The sequence below is a fragment of the Symphalangus syndactylus genome, chromosome 10, assembly GCF_028878055.3.
Source record: "Symphalangus syndactylus isolate Jambi chromosome 10, NHGRI_mSymSyn1-v2.1_pri, whole genome shotgun sequence".
NCBI lineage: Eukaryota > Metazoa > Chordata > Mammalia > Primates > Hylobatidae > Symphalangus > Symphalangus syndactylus.
In genome coordinates, this window is record NC_072432.2 from 67,472,439 (window position 1) to 67,487,568 (window position 15,130).

The following is a 15,130-nucleotide window of genomic DNA, read 5'->3' on the forward strand; positions in this document are numbered from 1 at the left end:
GGTGTGTTTCTATAAATCCTCAGAGGATGAGACTTTTGAGTTCAATCTTAAAGGATAAAAAGAAACGAGTCATGTAAGGAAGGGGTAGCAGTAGAGATGTGAAGGGAACAGGATAGAAGGAATAGCTTAGGTAAAGTTACAGAAGTATGGAAGAACATAACATACACAGAAGAAAAACAACACTGAAAAAATGCTAGGGGTTTAAGTATTAGAGATGAGACAAGAGAAAGAGACAAGGGCAGACTGCTAAGGACCTTGTTTAAGGAGTACAGATTTCACCTTAAAGTCAGTGAAGACTTTAACATGGGATGTGATGTCACAGATTTGAATTTCAGAGAAGCCATTCTTGCATCCTTTTGGAAGATGATTGGAAGGGTGCATGAACTCAAAGCTGAGGAGCAAGTAAGGGTCTATAGCAATGGCAGAGGAAAAAAAATAATAAAGGGTAGAACTAGAGCAGTGGGGCTGTATGGAGAAGAGGGAGTCAGCATGGAGAGACATTCTGGGGTAGAATGTTAGCATTTCACAGCTTGACTATCTGGACATAGTCGAGGAGAATGGAGAGTAACTTCCTTATTTCTAGTTTTGGCGATTAGATGGATGATGGTGTAGATCACATTGGTGGGGAATACAGCAAGAGCACTGGACTAAAGAAATCATGTGGAAGTGACTATAGTTAAAATAATACATTATGTTGACTGGTTCTCAAATCAATGTTCTTTCTTTCTCTCTTTCTTTCTTTCTTTCTTTCTTTCTTTCTTTCTTTCTTTCTTTCTTTTTTTTTTTTTTGAGACAGAGTCTCGCTCTGTCACCCAGGCTGGAGTGCAGACGCATGATCTTGGCTCACTGCAAGTTCCGCCTCCTAGGTTCACGCCATTCTCCTGCCTCAGCCTCCCGAGTAGCTGGAACTACAGGCATCTGCCGCCACGCCTGGCTAATTTTTTGTATTTTTAGTAGATACGGGGTTTCACCGTGTTAGCCAGGATGGTCTTGATCTCCTGACCTCGCGATCTGTCCGCCTCGACCTCCCAAAGTGCTGGGATTACAGGCATGAGCCACCGTGCCCGGCCTCAATGTTCTTTCAAAAGCATGTGATTCTTCACTGTAACTCTTCAAGACTGCTAATTTCCATATAAGGGTATTTTAATAAACTTCACAGAGTCATGTAGCTCTTTAGTTAATAGTGATGATAAAAGTGATCTGAAGTCATATAGCTAACAGTGACAGTGAGTCACATTGTTCTGAAAACAAATCATGTCACCAAGGTGCCATTTTATCTCCTTATAGTGCAATGACTAATGTTCATACAGCAAAATCTTGAAATGTTTTCTAAACAATTGAAGCAAAAGAAAGGTATATTTAATATTAGTATTAAGCATGTTATACCCAATTCTTGGGAAAGAGAGAATAATTGATATTAATATGTAGCACAATCATAGCTATTCTTCAGAATGTTCTGATTATCTAACAGATTAAAGCTTTTATCTTATATAAGAAACAAAATAGTTATCACATAGAAGACTTTTCAAAGATGTGTAAAAGCTTTTGGCTGGGTGCAGTAGCTCACGTGGTGGCTCAGGGAGGATCATCTGAGGTCAAAAGTTTGAGACCAGCCTAGCCAACACAGTGAAACCTCATCTTTACTAAAAATACAAAAATTAGCTGGGCATGGTGGCAGGTGCCTGTAATCCCAGCTACCAGGGAGACTGAGGCAGGAGAATCGCTTGAACCCGGGAAGCGGAGGTTGCAGTGAGCCGAGATCACGCCACTGCATTCCAGCTTGGGAGACAGAGTGATACTCCGTCTCAAGAAAAAAAGAAAAAAAAAAAGCTTTAATATGAGATTAAAAACAACAAACTAACAGAAACACATAGAAAGAAAAGCTTACTCTGTGTTGGGAATGACTGAAGAACAATAATTTTAAATAAATCTATTTTGAACTTTTGCAATAATTGTTCTTAGAGTATAAAATTGGACAGAAAATTAGTCCTTGATTGTGAAAGAAAGAAGTGAAAATACTAAAAAGACCTTAGAGTATAAAACTGGACAGAAAATGAGTCCTTAATTGTGAAAGAAAGAAGTGAAAGTACTGAAAAAGACCTTGTAATAAAACACCATTTAGTTAGCCTGATGACACTTATTTGTATGAGACAATCATGGACTTTTATTCTATCCTCATTTACAAAAAAAAAATTATAATAGAGTCTTAGGACTCTTAGAATATCTATATATCTGTATCCATATCTATATCTATCTATTCTTAATGGCATCTGAGGTATCATATTTCTACTCCATAATAAGAAATTTTACTTAAGTAACATTTTCTCTGGATTGAAATCTGTTAAAGGGGTTAGTCAAAAAAATTAACCAGCCAGGCTTGGTGGCTCACACCTGTAATCCCAGCACTTTGGGAGGCCGAGGCAGGTGGATTACCTGAGGTCAGGAGTTTGAGACCAGCCTGGCCAACATGGGGAAGCCCCATCTCTACTAAAAGTACAAAAGTTAGCTGGGTGTGGTGCCAGGCACCTGTAATCCCAGCTACTCAGGAGGCTGAGGCAGGAGAATCACTTGAACCCGGCAGGCGGAGACTGCAGTGAGCCAAGATTGTGCCACTGCACTCCAGCCTGGGCAACAAGAGCAAAACTCCATCTCGAAAAAAAAAAAAAATTAACCATAAATTTACTTGTCCTCATTGCTACCTTTTCTTGGTAACAGTATAATCAATGATGAACTTCACTGAGTTAGGACTTGTCATCAGAAAGGATTAATATACTCATCTATGGAGCCAATTAACCTATTATATGACTTCAGCCAAGAAATCTCACCTCTTTGAAGCCTCAATTTCCTCATCAGTAAAATGAGAGGGTTGGGCTTGTTCAGTTTTTTCCCTTGGAAACCATGCACATTCGTAATAGTCATAATGACATATAGCAGCACTGATTCTCAAAGGGAGAGACATATTAATATACCTGGAACCAGAGAAATGACATGTTCTGTTTGGAAAACCCCACAAATGATTGATACCAAATGAACTAGATCCTTTCTACTCTCTGGTCTCGGAACATCAACACTGGCATAACCAGGAAAGCTTTTAGACATGGGAAGCTGTAGGCTTTAACACTACCACTGAATCAGGTTTTGCACTTTAACTAGATCCCCAGGCAATCTGTATGTGCATTAAAGTTTGAGAAGCACTGACCTAGATCACTCTCCTAGCTAGCGCATTATAATTCCATGATTTCACAGTTGGCTTCATCAAGGGCAACTAACATACATGTATATAAGTAGAAAGCCCTAGGAGAAAGGAAATAATAAAGATTAGATCAGAAATAAATTAAACAGCAAAAACAACTACTGAGAAAAATCAATAAAATCCAAAGTTGGTTCTTTGACAAGATCAACAACATTGACATTTAGCTAGGCTGCTCAGTAGAAAAGGGAGAAGATTCAAATTACTAAAATCAGGAATGAAAGAGGGGACAGTAGTATTGACATTACAGAAACAAGGATTATAAGGGAATACTATGGACAACTGTATGTCAACATATTAGATAACTAGACAAAACGGACAATTTCTTAGGAAGACACAAACTACAAAAACTGACATAAGAAGAAATAGGAAATCTGAACAGACCTACAACAAGTAAAGATTCTGAATTAGTAATAAAAAAAAAATAGCACGCAGAGGAGGCCAGGACCAGATAGTCTCATTGTTAAAATCTACAAATCATTTAAGGAATTCACACCAATCCTTGACAGACTATTCCAAAAATTTGAAAAGAGAAATTCCCAACTCATTCTATGACAGTAATATTACCTTGAGGCCAAATCAGATACTAAGATATCATATGAAAACTATAGATCAATACTCCTTATGAATACAGACACAAAAATCCTTAACAAAATACTAGTAAACCAAATCCAGCAACATATAAAAAGGATTATATAACCGGACCAAGTGGTATTAATCACAGAATGCAAGGTCGGTCCAACACACAAAACTCAATCAGTGTAATACACCAAATTAACAGAGTAAAGGAAGACATCACATGGTCATTTCATTAGAAGCAGACAAAGCACTCAACAAATTCCAATATCCATTAATGATATAAACATTCAACAAACTAGGAAGAGAAGGGAACTTCCTTAGCTTGACAAAGGGCATCTACAAAAAACTCACAGCTAACAAACTTGATGGCAAAAGACTGAAGGCTTTCTCAAAAATCAGGAACAAGACAAGGATGCCCACTTTTTTTTTTTTTTTTAATTTTTATTTTATTTTATTTTATTTTATTTTTTTTGAGACGGAGTCTCGCTCTGTCGCCCAGGCTGGAGTGCAGTGGCGCAATCTCGGCTCACTGCAAGCTCCGCCTCCCGGGTTCATGCCATTCTCCTGCCTCAGCCTCTCCGAGTAGCTGGGACTACAGGCGCCCACCACCACGCCCGGCTAATTTTTTTGTATTTTTTTAGTAGAGACGGGGTTTCACCGTGGTCTCGATCTCCTGACCTCGTGATCTGCCCGCCTCGGCCTCCCAAAGTGCTGGGATTACAAGCGTGAGCCACCGCGCCCGGCCAGGATGCCCACTTTTGCTACTTCTAACCAAATTGTATAGGAGGGTCTTGCTAGGGCAAGTAGGCAAGAAAAGGAAATGAAAGGCATCTAGTTTGAAAAGGAAGAAGTAAAACTATATTTGCAGATGACATGATCTTGTATATAAAAAATCCTAAGGAATCCAAACACACAAAAAGTATGTAAATAAAATGAGTTTGGCAAGGTTGTAAGGTACAAGATCAATACACAAAAATTAATTATATTTGTATACATTAGCAACAAACAATTCGAAAAAGAAATTTAAAAACAATTCCATTTACAATAGCACCAGAAAAATATTTACCAATAATCTTAACAAAAGAAGTACAAGACTTGTACATGGAAAACCACCAAACTTTGCTGAAAGAAATTTTAAAAGATCAGGCTGGGTGCGGTATCTCACATCTGTAATCCCAGCACTTTGGGAGACCTAAGCGGGTGGATCACTTGAGGTCAGGAGTTCAAGACCAGCCTGGCCAACATGGTGAAACCCCATCTCTACTAAAATTACAAAAATTATTATTTGTAACAAATGGTGGTAGGATAATTGGATATCCAAATGCAAAATAATTTTTTAAAAAGCTCAAAATAGATCTGAGACCAAAGTGTAAGAGCTAAAACTATAACTCTTAGAAGGAAACACAGGTCTAAATATTTTATAACCATAGGCTAGGCAATGGTTTAGCAACAAAAGAAAAAATAGGTAAGGTGGACTTCATCAAAAATAAAAACATTTGTGTTTCAAATGACATCATCAAGAAAGTGAAAAGACAATCTACAGAATGGCAGAAAATATTTGCAAATCAGATCCAATATCCAGAATGTATAAATAATTATTATGATTTAACAACAGAAGAGAAATAATCCTAGTAAAAAAGAATGGGCAAAGGCTTAAAATGTACATTTCTGCAGAGAAGACAGACAAATGGCCAGAAAGCATATGAAAAGATGCTAATTCGAGAAATACATATCAAAATGAGATACCTTTTCACACTCGCTAGGATAACAACAATAATTATTCATTGAAGGAAAAGGTATTAGCAAGAATGTGGAAAACTGAAAACTTTTGTGCCTTGTTTGTAGGAGTGTAAAATGGTCCAGCTGCCTTGGCAGTCTGGCAATTCTCCAAAAAATTAAACATATGAGTTATTTGACCCAGCAATTCAACATTTTCAATATGAAAACATGTCCACACGTCATAAAAATGCCAACAATAGACACAGAAGACTACTAGAGGGTGGTGGGAGGGAAGCAGAAAAACTAACTGTTGGGTACTATGCTCACTACCTGGGTGACAGGATCAATCATACCCCAAATCTCAGCCTCACACAGTATACCCATGTAACAAACCTGCACATGTAGTCCCTGAATCTAAAACAAGAGCTGAAATTATTTAAAAAATATATCCACACAAAATGTATGCACTAATGTTCACAGTATTATTCATAATTTGCCCCAAAGTGAAACAAGCCAAATGTCCACCAACCAATAAATAGACAAAATATGATAGCCCATACAACAAAATATTATTAATCCATAAAAAGAAATGAAGTTATGATACATGCTACAACATGGATAACCCTTGAAAACATATATTAAGTGAAAGAAGCCTGACACAAAAGACCACATATTTTATTTTTGTTTATATAAAATGTCCAGAATAGGCAAATCTACGGAGAGAGACATATGTAAATACTTGAAGAAGACCCTCAAAAAAAATCTGCAGAGACAGAAAACAGACTAGTGGTTGCCAGAGGCTAGGAGGAGGAAGAATAGAGAGTGGTTATTAATGGGTATAGAGTTCCTTTTTAGAAAAGGTGATGAAAATATTCTTGGATTAGAGAGTGGTGATGGATGCACAACTCTGTGACTATACTAACCACCACTGAATTGTACACTTTAAAGTGGTGACCTTTATGGTATGTGAATTGTACCTCAATAAGGCTATTATTAGAAAAAAACACTAAAGTTTTTAGACATAATAATAATATATATCTTGTATGTATCTTGATTCAAATAAACCAACTATAAAAAGACATATTTGAGACAATCAACAGACTTTGAAAATGGGCTGAGACACTATAAGACTTTGTTGTTAATTTTGTTAGTTGTGACACTGAAGGATTTACAGGTGCTGAGATGTAAGGTTTGGAGTTTGCTTTAAAATGCTCCAAAAACAAAAAATGGAGGTATTAGATTAAATAAGATTGGCAATAATTACTGAAGCTGGTGATGGAGATATTTGAGTTCATTAAGCTATTCTCTTTACATACTATAAAAAGTTGTGTAATTAAGCTGGGCATGGTGGTATGCACCCATAGTCCTAGCTACTTGGGGCTGAGGTAAGGCAGGAAGGTCACTTGAGCCCAAGAGTTCAAAGCTACAGTGAGCTACGAGAGCTATGATCATGCTACTGTACTCCGGCCTGGGCAACAGAGTTGAGATCCTGTCTCTTAAAAAAAAAAAAAAAGTTCCATAATTAAAAGTAAAAAATTTAAAGTAAAAGTAAAATTCTGGCTGGGCACAGTGGCTCACACCTGTAATCCCTGCACTTTGGGAGGCTGAGGCTGGCAGATGGATAGCTTGACCTCAGGAGTCAAGACCAGGCTGGGCAACAAGGTGAGACCCCCTCTCCATAAAAAACACACAAAAAATTAGCTGGGTGTGGTGGTGCACACCTGTGGTCCCAGCTCCTTGGGAGGCTGAGGTTGGAGGATGGCTTGAGCCTGGGAAGTGTAAGCTGCAGTGAGCTGTGCCACCACATTCTAGCCTGGGCAACAGAGTGAGATCCTGTCTCCAAAAAAAAAAAAAAAAAAAAAAGGGACAAGAAAAAAGTAATTCTGCTTTCTCTTGCTCTCTTGCTCCAGGTCAAGGTTTAGCTGCTGGCCTCCTGTAAGAAGAAACTAGTGTAGTTTCTTCTACCTCCGTATATAATCAAAAAAAAAAAAAAAGAAAACTTTGATGGGCTTTAGCATTGAAATGAGTCAGCTTACTTAACCAAAACCATTCTTTCCATATACTCTTACTCATTCTTTGGTTAGGTATACATTTCTCTAATCTTTAATGGATTTTTAAAAAAAATATTAGCTTGCACAAGAGTTCCCTAGGAAACACACTGATTTCTTCTTCATTGGGCTCCTGTATCATAATATAATCAATTTTAGTTTTGGAAAGTTTCCCAGACTTCTTCAGTTACCTTTACCTGAGAATTCCATGCTGCAGAAGAATACCTAGAAGATTTCTGGAAACATTTAGAAGTTAGGACAAACATTCTTTGTTTTGATACAACATAAGAAATTTAGGTGGTAAATACAACCCAAGAGTTCCTTGCTTTGCTCAATTTATTGCATAGAAATAATTTAAATGTTTTGGGCTTTACCTAGGTATAGAAAAAAAAGAAAAGAAAAGAAAAGAAAAGAAAAGAAAAGAAAAACAATATAAATGGATGTGAGAGGGCAATTGCAGTTAGATCTATGATCTAGAAGGGTTAGATCTGTCTCTCTCATATTCCCTGAGTGATGTTGGGGGAAATCCTCACTCTTCCGTTTCATCTGTAAAATGTTGGGGAAGACAATCCTCCTTGGAACTCTTGGGCGCCTACATTTCTTTACTGGGTTATGTCAAGACTATAAGGCCCTGATCACTCTTTCCTGGGCCATTTATGGAGCTTATAATGAGAGACGAGGCTTTCCTACTGCTTCCTAGAAAAACAATGGGTTCTCCCAACTTGGCCTTCTTCATCTGCAACACAAACCTACCACGTGTGAAGCATGTCACTAAGCCATACAGTGTCACCCCATGGGACTCTGGTCCAAGAAAAACTGGCACAGATATGCAGATGCTCAGGCTGCTTGCATTGTCATGAGTAATAAAGCCCTTTATCTCTGACCTAGGAGTCTTGTGTCTTTTGCCAGCATCCAAGAAACAGTAAGAGGCTTTATTAGTTTGTTAAAGCAGGTAAACCTCAGACCTGACAAAAACCAGGAATAATTGCTGTCCTTAGTTTAACTCCCTGGAATATTGTACATTTGTACTCCAAATAAGATAACACCAAAAGTAATATGAATAAAAGCATGATAAATCTCAATATACTGCAGTACTTGAGGTAGATCCTAAATGTTGGGGTATCACAGAACACATGAAGGACGGTATTCCAAGTGGTTGGAATGGTTGTGTGAAGTCAGATGGAGAAAACAAGAGTGGAAGAGGGAGTTCTTACTGGGGAGAACTGAAAAACACAGGTAGGGTAGAGTCAGATAAAAAGGTCTCTGAAACCAGACTTGGATATTAATGGAGGAAGCAATGGGAACCACTGTAGTTTTGAGCAGAGAATCAGCGTGCCTAAAATTTTGTTTGGAGATGACTAATCTGAGAAGATTATGCAAAATGAATTTGAGGGAAGAGAATCAAAATGGTCTGCCACAAAGAATTGTAGTGATTCAAGTTTAGATAGTCATAGAAAAGATAAAGGAAATGAAGGGGTCAAGAATAACACCAACGTTTTTGCCCTGAGAGACTGGAAGAGTGTGCTATAAAGGGAAATGAAAAAGTTGAGTAACTGTTATGGAGATAAAGGGCAAAATAAACTTGGTTTTGGATATCATAAAGGATATTTATGTGGAAGGATTCTCAACATATTATTTTTAAAGACAAGGTCTCACTATGTTGCCCAGGCTGGACTTGGACTATGGGCTCAAGCAATCCTCCCACCTCAGCCTCCTCTCACCTCAGCCTCCTGAATAGATGGGTCTACAGGAATGCAACCACCATGCCCAGCTTTCAAAATATTTTTGATCACCTAGTTGTAAATGCAAATGCAAGTTTGGACTTAGAGAGTCATCAGCATAGGACAATAATAGCAATTATGAGAAAAGATGCTTTCACAAGGAGATGTTTTAAAGAGAAATAGAAGAATGCAAGGTTACTAGCCCAGCCTTTAAAGTATACCCACAATTACAGGCTGGAAACAGAGCCAAAACAGTCCTTTCAGGAATTTTGTTTTTTTGTTTTGTTTTTTTTGTTTTTGTTTTTTTTTGCACACACCTAGATAGTGGCTAGAGTACAATTGGATATATACCAGAGAGGAAGCACAGGATACTGGAGTGTCTTTCAAACAAAGGTCACAACCCTTTAGTGGGTCACAAAATCAATTTAATGTCCTATATAGTAAAGTTATGTATTGTTTCATGAAACTTTTGTTTTAAGATACATACAAATAAATGATATGTGTACTGAGTTCTGATGAAGATGTATTTTTACAATCGTTCTTGTGTCAAATAAGTTTAAAGAATTTTGGTGTAGTGGTTAACAGCACAAGCTCTAAAGCTGGTCTGTGGGAGTTTGAACTCTATTCAAACTCTTCCCTAGCTGTGTGACCTTGGGAAAAGTTTTTTCTCTTGTTGCATTTTCTGTTTTGAGATAATTGAGGAATCACATGAAACTGTAAGAAATAATACAGAGAGATACCACGTACTTTTAACCTAGTTCTCCCAAGGGTATCTTGCAAAACTGTAGTACATTATCACAACCAGTATACTGATGTTGAATTACAGTCAAGACACAGAACATTTCCATCACGACAAGGATCCCCCATATTGACGTTTTATAGCCATGCCCACATCCCTCCTTGCCCCTACTCCATCCTCAATCCATGCCAACCACTCATCTGTTCTTCATTTCTATAGTTTTATCACTTCAAGAATGTTATGTAAATAGAATCATATAGTACGTAACCATTAAAATTGACTTTTTGTTATTCAGCATAATTCTCCGAAGAATCTTTCAGGCTGTTGCATGTATCAGTGGTCTCTTCCTTTTTACAACTGAGTAGTATTCTGCTGGGAAACTTTCTTAACCTCTATATGTGTCACTTTCCTTATCTATAAAATGGTGACAGGGTTCTGAAGAGTAAACAAGTTCTTATACATAAGCATTTAGAAGTGCTTGGAATATACTAAGGAAAAAATATTGTTAGCTACTTCAATTATTATGGTCTTCCATATACATAACTTTTTTTTTTTTTTGAGACAGTCTTGCTCAGTCACCCAGGCTGGAGTGCACTGGTGCAATCTCGGCTCACTGCAACCTCCACCTCACAGCTTCAAGTGATTTTCTTGCCTCAGCCTCCTGAGTAGCTGGGACTACAGGCACCCGCCAACACGCCTGGCTAAATTTTTTTTTTAAGGAGTCTTGCTCTGTCACCCAGGCTTGAGTGCAGTGGCATGATCTTGACTCACTGCAACCTCCGCCTCCCGGGCTCAAGCGATTCTCGTGCCTCAGACTCCCAGGAACTGGGATTACAGGCACCTGCCACCATGCCTGGCTTTTTGTATTTTTAGTAGAGATGGGGTTTCACCATGTTGCCCAGGCTGGCCTTGAACTCCTGGCATCAAGTGATCCGCCCACCTTGGCGTCCCAAAGTGCTAGGATTATAGGTGTGAGCCACCATGACCCGCCAATTTTTTTGTTGTTGTGTTTTGAGAGGGAGTCTCACTCTATCGCCCAGGCTGGAGTGCAGTGGCGTGATCTCAGCTCACTGCAACCTCTGCCTCCCAGTTTCAAGCAATTCCTTGCCTCAGTAATTTTTTGTATTTTTAGTAGAGATGGGTTTTGTCATGTTGGCCAGGCTGGTCCCGAACTCCTGATCTCAAGTAATCTGCCTGCCTCGACCCCACAAAGTACTGGGATTATAGAAGTGAACCACTACTCCAAGCCATTATAACAATTTTATTTAACTTAATAAGCTTATTGAATGATGATGTGGCACAGTGCTAGAAGCTAATAAAATCTCTTAAGATATGTTTCTTCTGTTTTTCAACATGCATCAAGTCTTAACACCCTCTGCCCCCAAATGCCAAAGAACCAGTATGCAATTTTGGTAGGTAATATTTTACACAGGTATATTATTGCCTAAATTCAAGTACTGTCCTGACCATTTTAATCCTCAGAGAGACGGGCAGTAATCTGGGCCACTGCAAATTTACAAAATCTGTTCAAAAGGCTTGTAATGAGTACAGACAGAAATCCGATATTTATTGAAAAACTAAAGGTAATAACCTATGTGCCTTTTATTATTTAATTTAATGTTCATAATTTCCCTAGTGAGTTTCAAAACATTTTAGACACAAATTACTAGCATATAAGGAAAGGAGATGCAATATAATAGGTGTTGTACATCATACAATTGCACCCTAAGAAGACACTTCATATTCTAGTAGATGTGTTACAAACACATAGAATATGAAACTAATCATCACTGTAAAAAATAGTTCAGGCCAGGCGCAGTGGCTCACACTTGTAATCCCAGCACTTTGGAAGGCCAAGTCAGGTGGACCACGAGGTCAGGAGATTGAGACCATCCTGGCAAACATGGTGAAACTCCATCTCTACTAAAAATGCAAAAATTAGCTAGGCGTGGTGGTGTGCACCTGTAGTCCCAGCTACTCAGGAGGCCGAGGCAAGAAGAATCACTAGCGGAGGTTGCAGTGAGCCAAGATTGCGCCACTGCACTCCAGCCTGGGCAACACAGCAAGACTCCCGTCTCCTAAAAAAAAAAAAAAAATTCAAAAGGGCTGGGCAGTGGCTCATGCCTGTAATCCCAGCACTTTGGGAGCCTGAGGCAGGCGCATCACCTGAAGCCAGGAGTTCGAGACCAGCCTAGCCAACATGGTGAGACTCTGTCTCTACTAAAAATGCAAAAATTAGCCAGATGTGGTGGCATGTGCCTGTAGTCCCAGCTACTCAGAAGGCTGAGGCAGGAGAATTGCTTCAATCCGGGAGGTGGCGGTTGCAGTGAGCTGATAATCATGCCATTGCACTCTAGCCTGGGCAACAAGAGCGAAACTCCATCTCAAAAAAAAAAAAAAAAATTCAAAATAAGAAGCTTCAATTGTGACAGAAGTGAAACAAAAAACAAAAACAATTACCAGTTCAAATCTGCAACCCACTAGAGTCTGTTATTTTAAAAATTTTTAGGAGGCCAGAAGCCAGTGTTAACACTTTATCTATTAAAAAGCAAACTATAGCCGGGCGCGGTGGCTCAAGCCTGCAATCCTAGTGCGTTGGGAGGCTGAAGTGGGAGGATCATTTGAGCCTAGGAGTTTGAGACCAGCCTGGGTAACAAAGTGAGACCCTGTCTCTACATACATACATACACACATACATACATAAAAATTAGCCAGGTGTGATGGCACATGCCTGTAGTCCCAGCTACTCAGGAGGTTGAGGAAGGAGCCCGGGAGTTCGAGGCTGCAGGGAGCTATGATCATGCCACTGCACTCCAGCCTGGGCAACAGAGTGATCTCAAAAAAACAAATAAATAAGATAAAATAAAATAAAATTAGAAAAAAGCCAACTGTTATGGCCCATCTACAATAATAGATGAGAAACGGCATTGAAAACAGCGTAGCAGTTGAAGGTCTCCAGAAAACATCTGAGCCTGCATATATCATCAGCTTTTTCTGAGTCTGAAATGAGGATTCTTCCCAGACCCTGAATTGCTATTATGTGTTATGTGCAGGTAATACTCCATAACTTATTTCTTCTTGGTACTAGCACTTATTTATAACATCTCCAAGTTATGTAATACAGTTGTGTGAAATGCTGGAATTTTACAGAACTGTCATTGAGACCATGAGGCAAGAAAAGTAGAGAAGGATATCAAGAAGAACGAAATGATCAAAAGAGTTAAATGAAGCCATCTCCCTCTCCCCATTCTCATATTTTTTTTTTTTTTTTTAAGAAAAACTACTTTTCAGAAAGACTTTTCTGTAAAGAGGATCTTGATCAACATTACCATATATCACTTGACTGGAAATCTATTAAGATCATCAAGGTACTGACATAATCAACATCTTCTGGATATTTTATGTACTATACTGTTAAAGTTCATCTTCTCTCCCTTTTGGAGTTCACCTATAATAACCATCCACAAAAATTCCAGCAAAAACAAAATTTAAAAAAAAAGGAGTCTGACTCTCACAGTAGGCTTGACTCTTGCATTAATACTTTGTATTAAAGAAATAGAATCTTGCCTGTGATGAGTCATGGTAAAGTTCTTAAGAAGGGGATAAATTTTATGTAGCATTTTTCTTTAACATCTAGTCTATCAAAGGAATTAAAGCCTTAAACCTGGTGGTGCCTAGCCAATAATTATTAATAATGATAATGATAATAGGCCAGGCGCAGTGGTTCACACCTGTAATCCCAGCACTTTGAGAGGCTGAGGCAGGTGGATCACTTGAGGTCAGGAGTTCGAGAGTAACCTGGCCAACATGTTGAAACCCCACCTCTACTAAAAATACAAAAAGATTAGCCAGGGATGGTGGTATGCACCTATAATCCCAGCTACTTGGGAAGCTGAGGCAGGAGAATTGCTTGAAACCCAGGAGGCAGAAGTTGCAGCGAGGTGAGATAGCTCCACTGCACTGCAGCCTGGGCAATGGAGTGAGATTCCATTTCAAAATAAATAAATAAATATAATAATAATAATAATAATAGCAGCTAACACAATAGTAAACATTACACACTAAATGAATCAACATCCTTCTCTTTTTTCTTGTCTGTGAACTGTCAATCAACTAGAAAATTGTGCTTTGTTCTTTCACTGAAAACTATATGTAATCAGTTATATTAAAAGCAGAATCAAAGATGGCATAAAAATAGTTTGACCAAAGGAAAAGAGACGACACTCAGGACTTCAGAATTCACACATTCAAAGGCAAGTGTTGAAAAAGATACTCTTGGGCATCAACAGAGAGGGTAAAGCTGCCTTGATTTTGTTTGGTAACGACCAGATCTACTGAGGGCAGTACTCGTCCCAGGTCTGATTAAGGATACCAAGAAGTTTAAGACAATCTCTGGTCTCAAGGAGTTTACCCTTTAACTAGGTTGATAAACACACAAGAATTAGAGGATAAGTAAAAAGCCTTCCTTAAGCTCCAAGTTCTGCAGGAGCAAGTGAATGGAGAAAAGAATGTGGGCCAAAGCTGTGAAAGAGTAAATTGTGGAAATCCCATAAGGACTGAAGGGTTCGCAGGTGGCACAGGAGGAGGGGGAAGGGTGTAAATACATGAGATGTCACAGAAACAAAGTAGGAGAGGAGGACGTGGGCAGAGAAAGGTCAGTCTGGGCAGAGTGGTGGATGTGTGTGTGTCAGGTGTGTGTGTGCTAAAGCAAAGTGGGAACATGTAAAATGATAAAGTAGATTCCAATCTCAATTTTTCTGTTTTTGGTATAAAATGTGTAAATCGCCCTGAGCTCCCTACAGTTAGCTGCCTTGATACAGAAGAAACACTGATTGGTTTGGGGAACCTTTCCACATTAGAACATGTGCTACTTTAAAAAGATAATCACACCATTCCATGTTTCAGTCTCTTGTATGAAGAAGAGAAAATTAACAAAAAATAATTACACCAGAAAAGAATGCTATTACGTGACAAAGCTTAAAGTGTGTAATGTTATGGAAATCTACAAATCAGAGCAACATTCCAGGCCAAACACTAGATTCCTGGGATCTGTTTGCTTTTGGCTGCTGTGAAA

The 15,130-nt window shown here is 38.7% G+C and overlaps 1 protein-coding gene across 15 annotated transcripts in view; it reads right to left on the reverse strand.

Annotated features, from left to right (window-relative positions):
- Nucleotides 1-15,130, reverse strand: part of RUFY3 (RUN and FYVE domain containing 3) — a 102,014-nt gene that overhangs the window by 52,659 nt on the left and 34,225 nt on the right. The gene's annotated exons all lie outside the window — the stretch shown is intronic.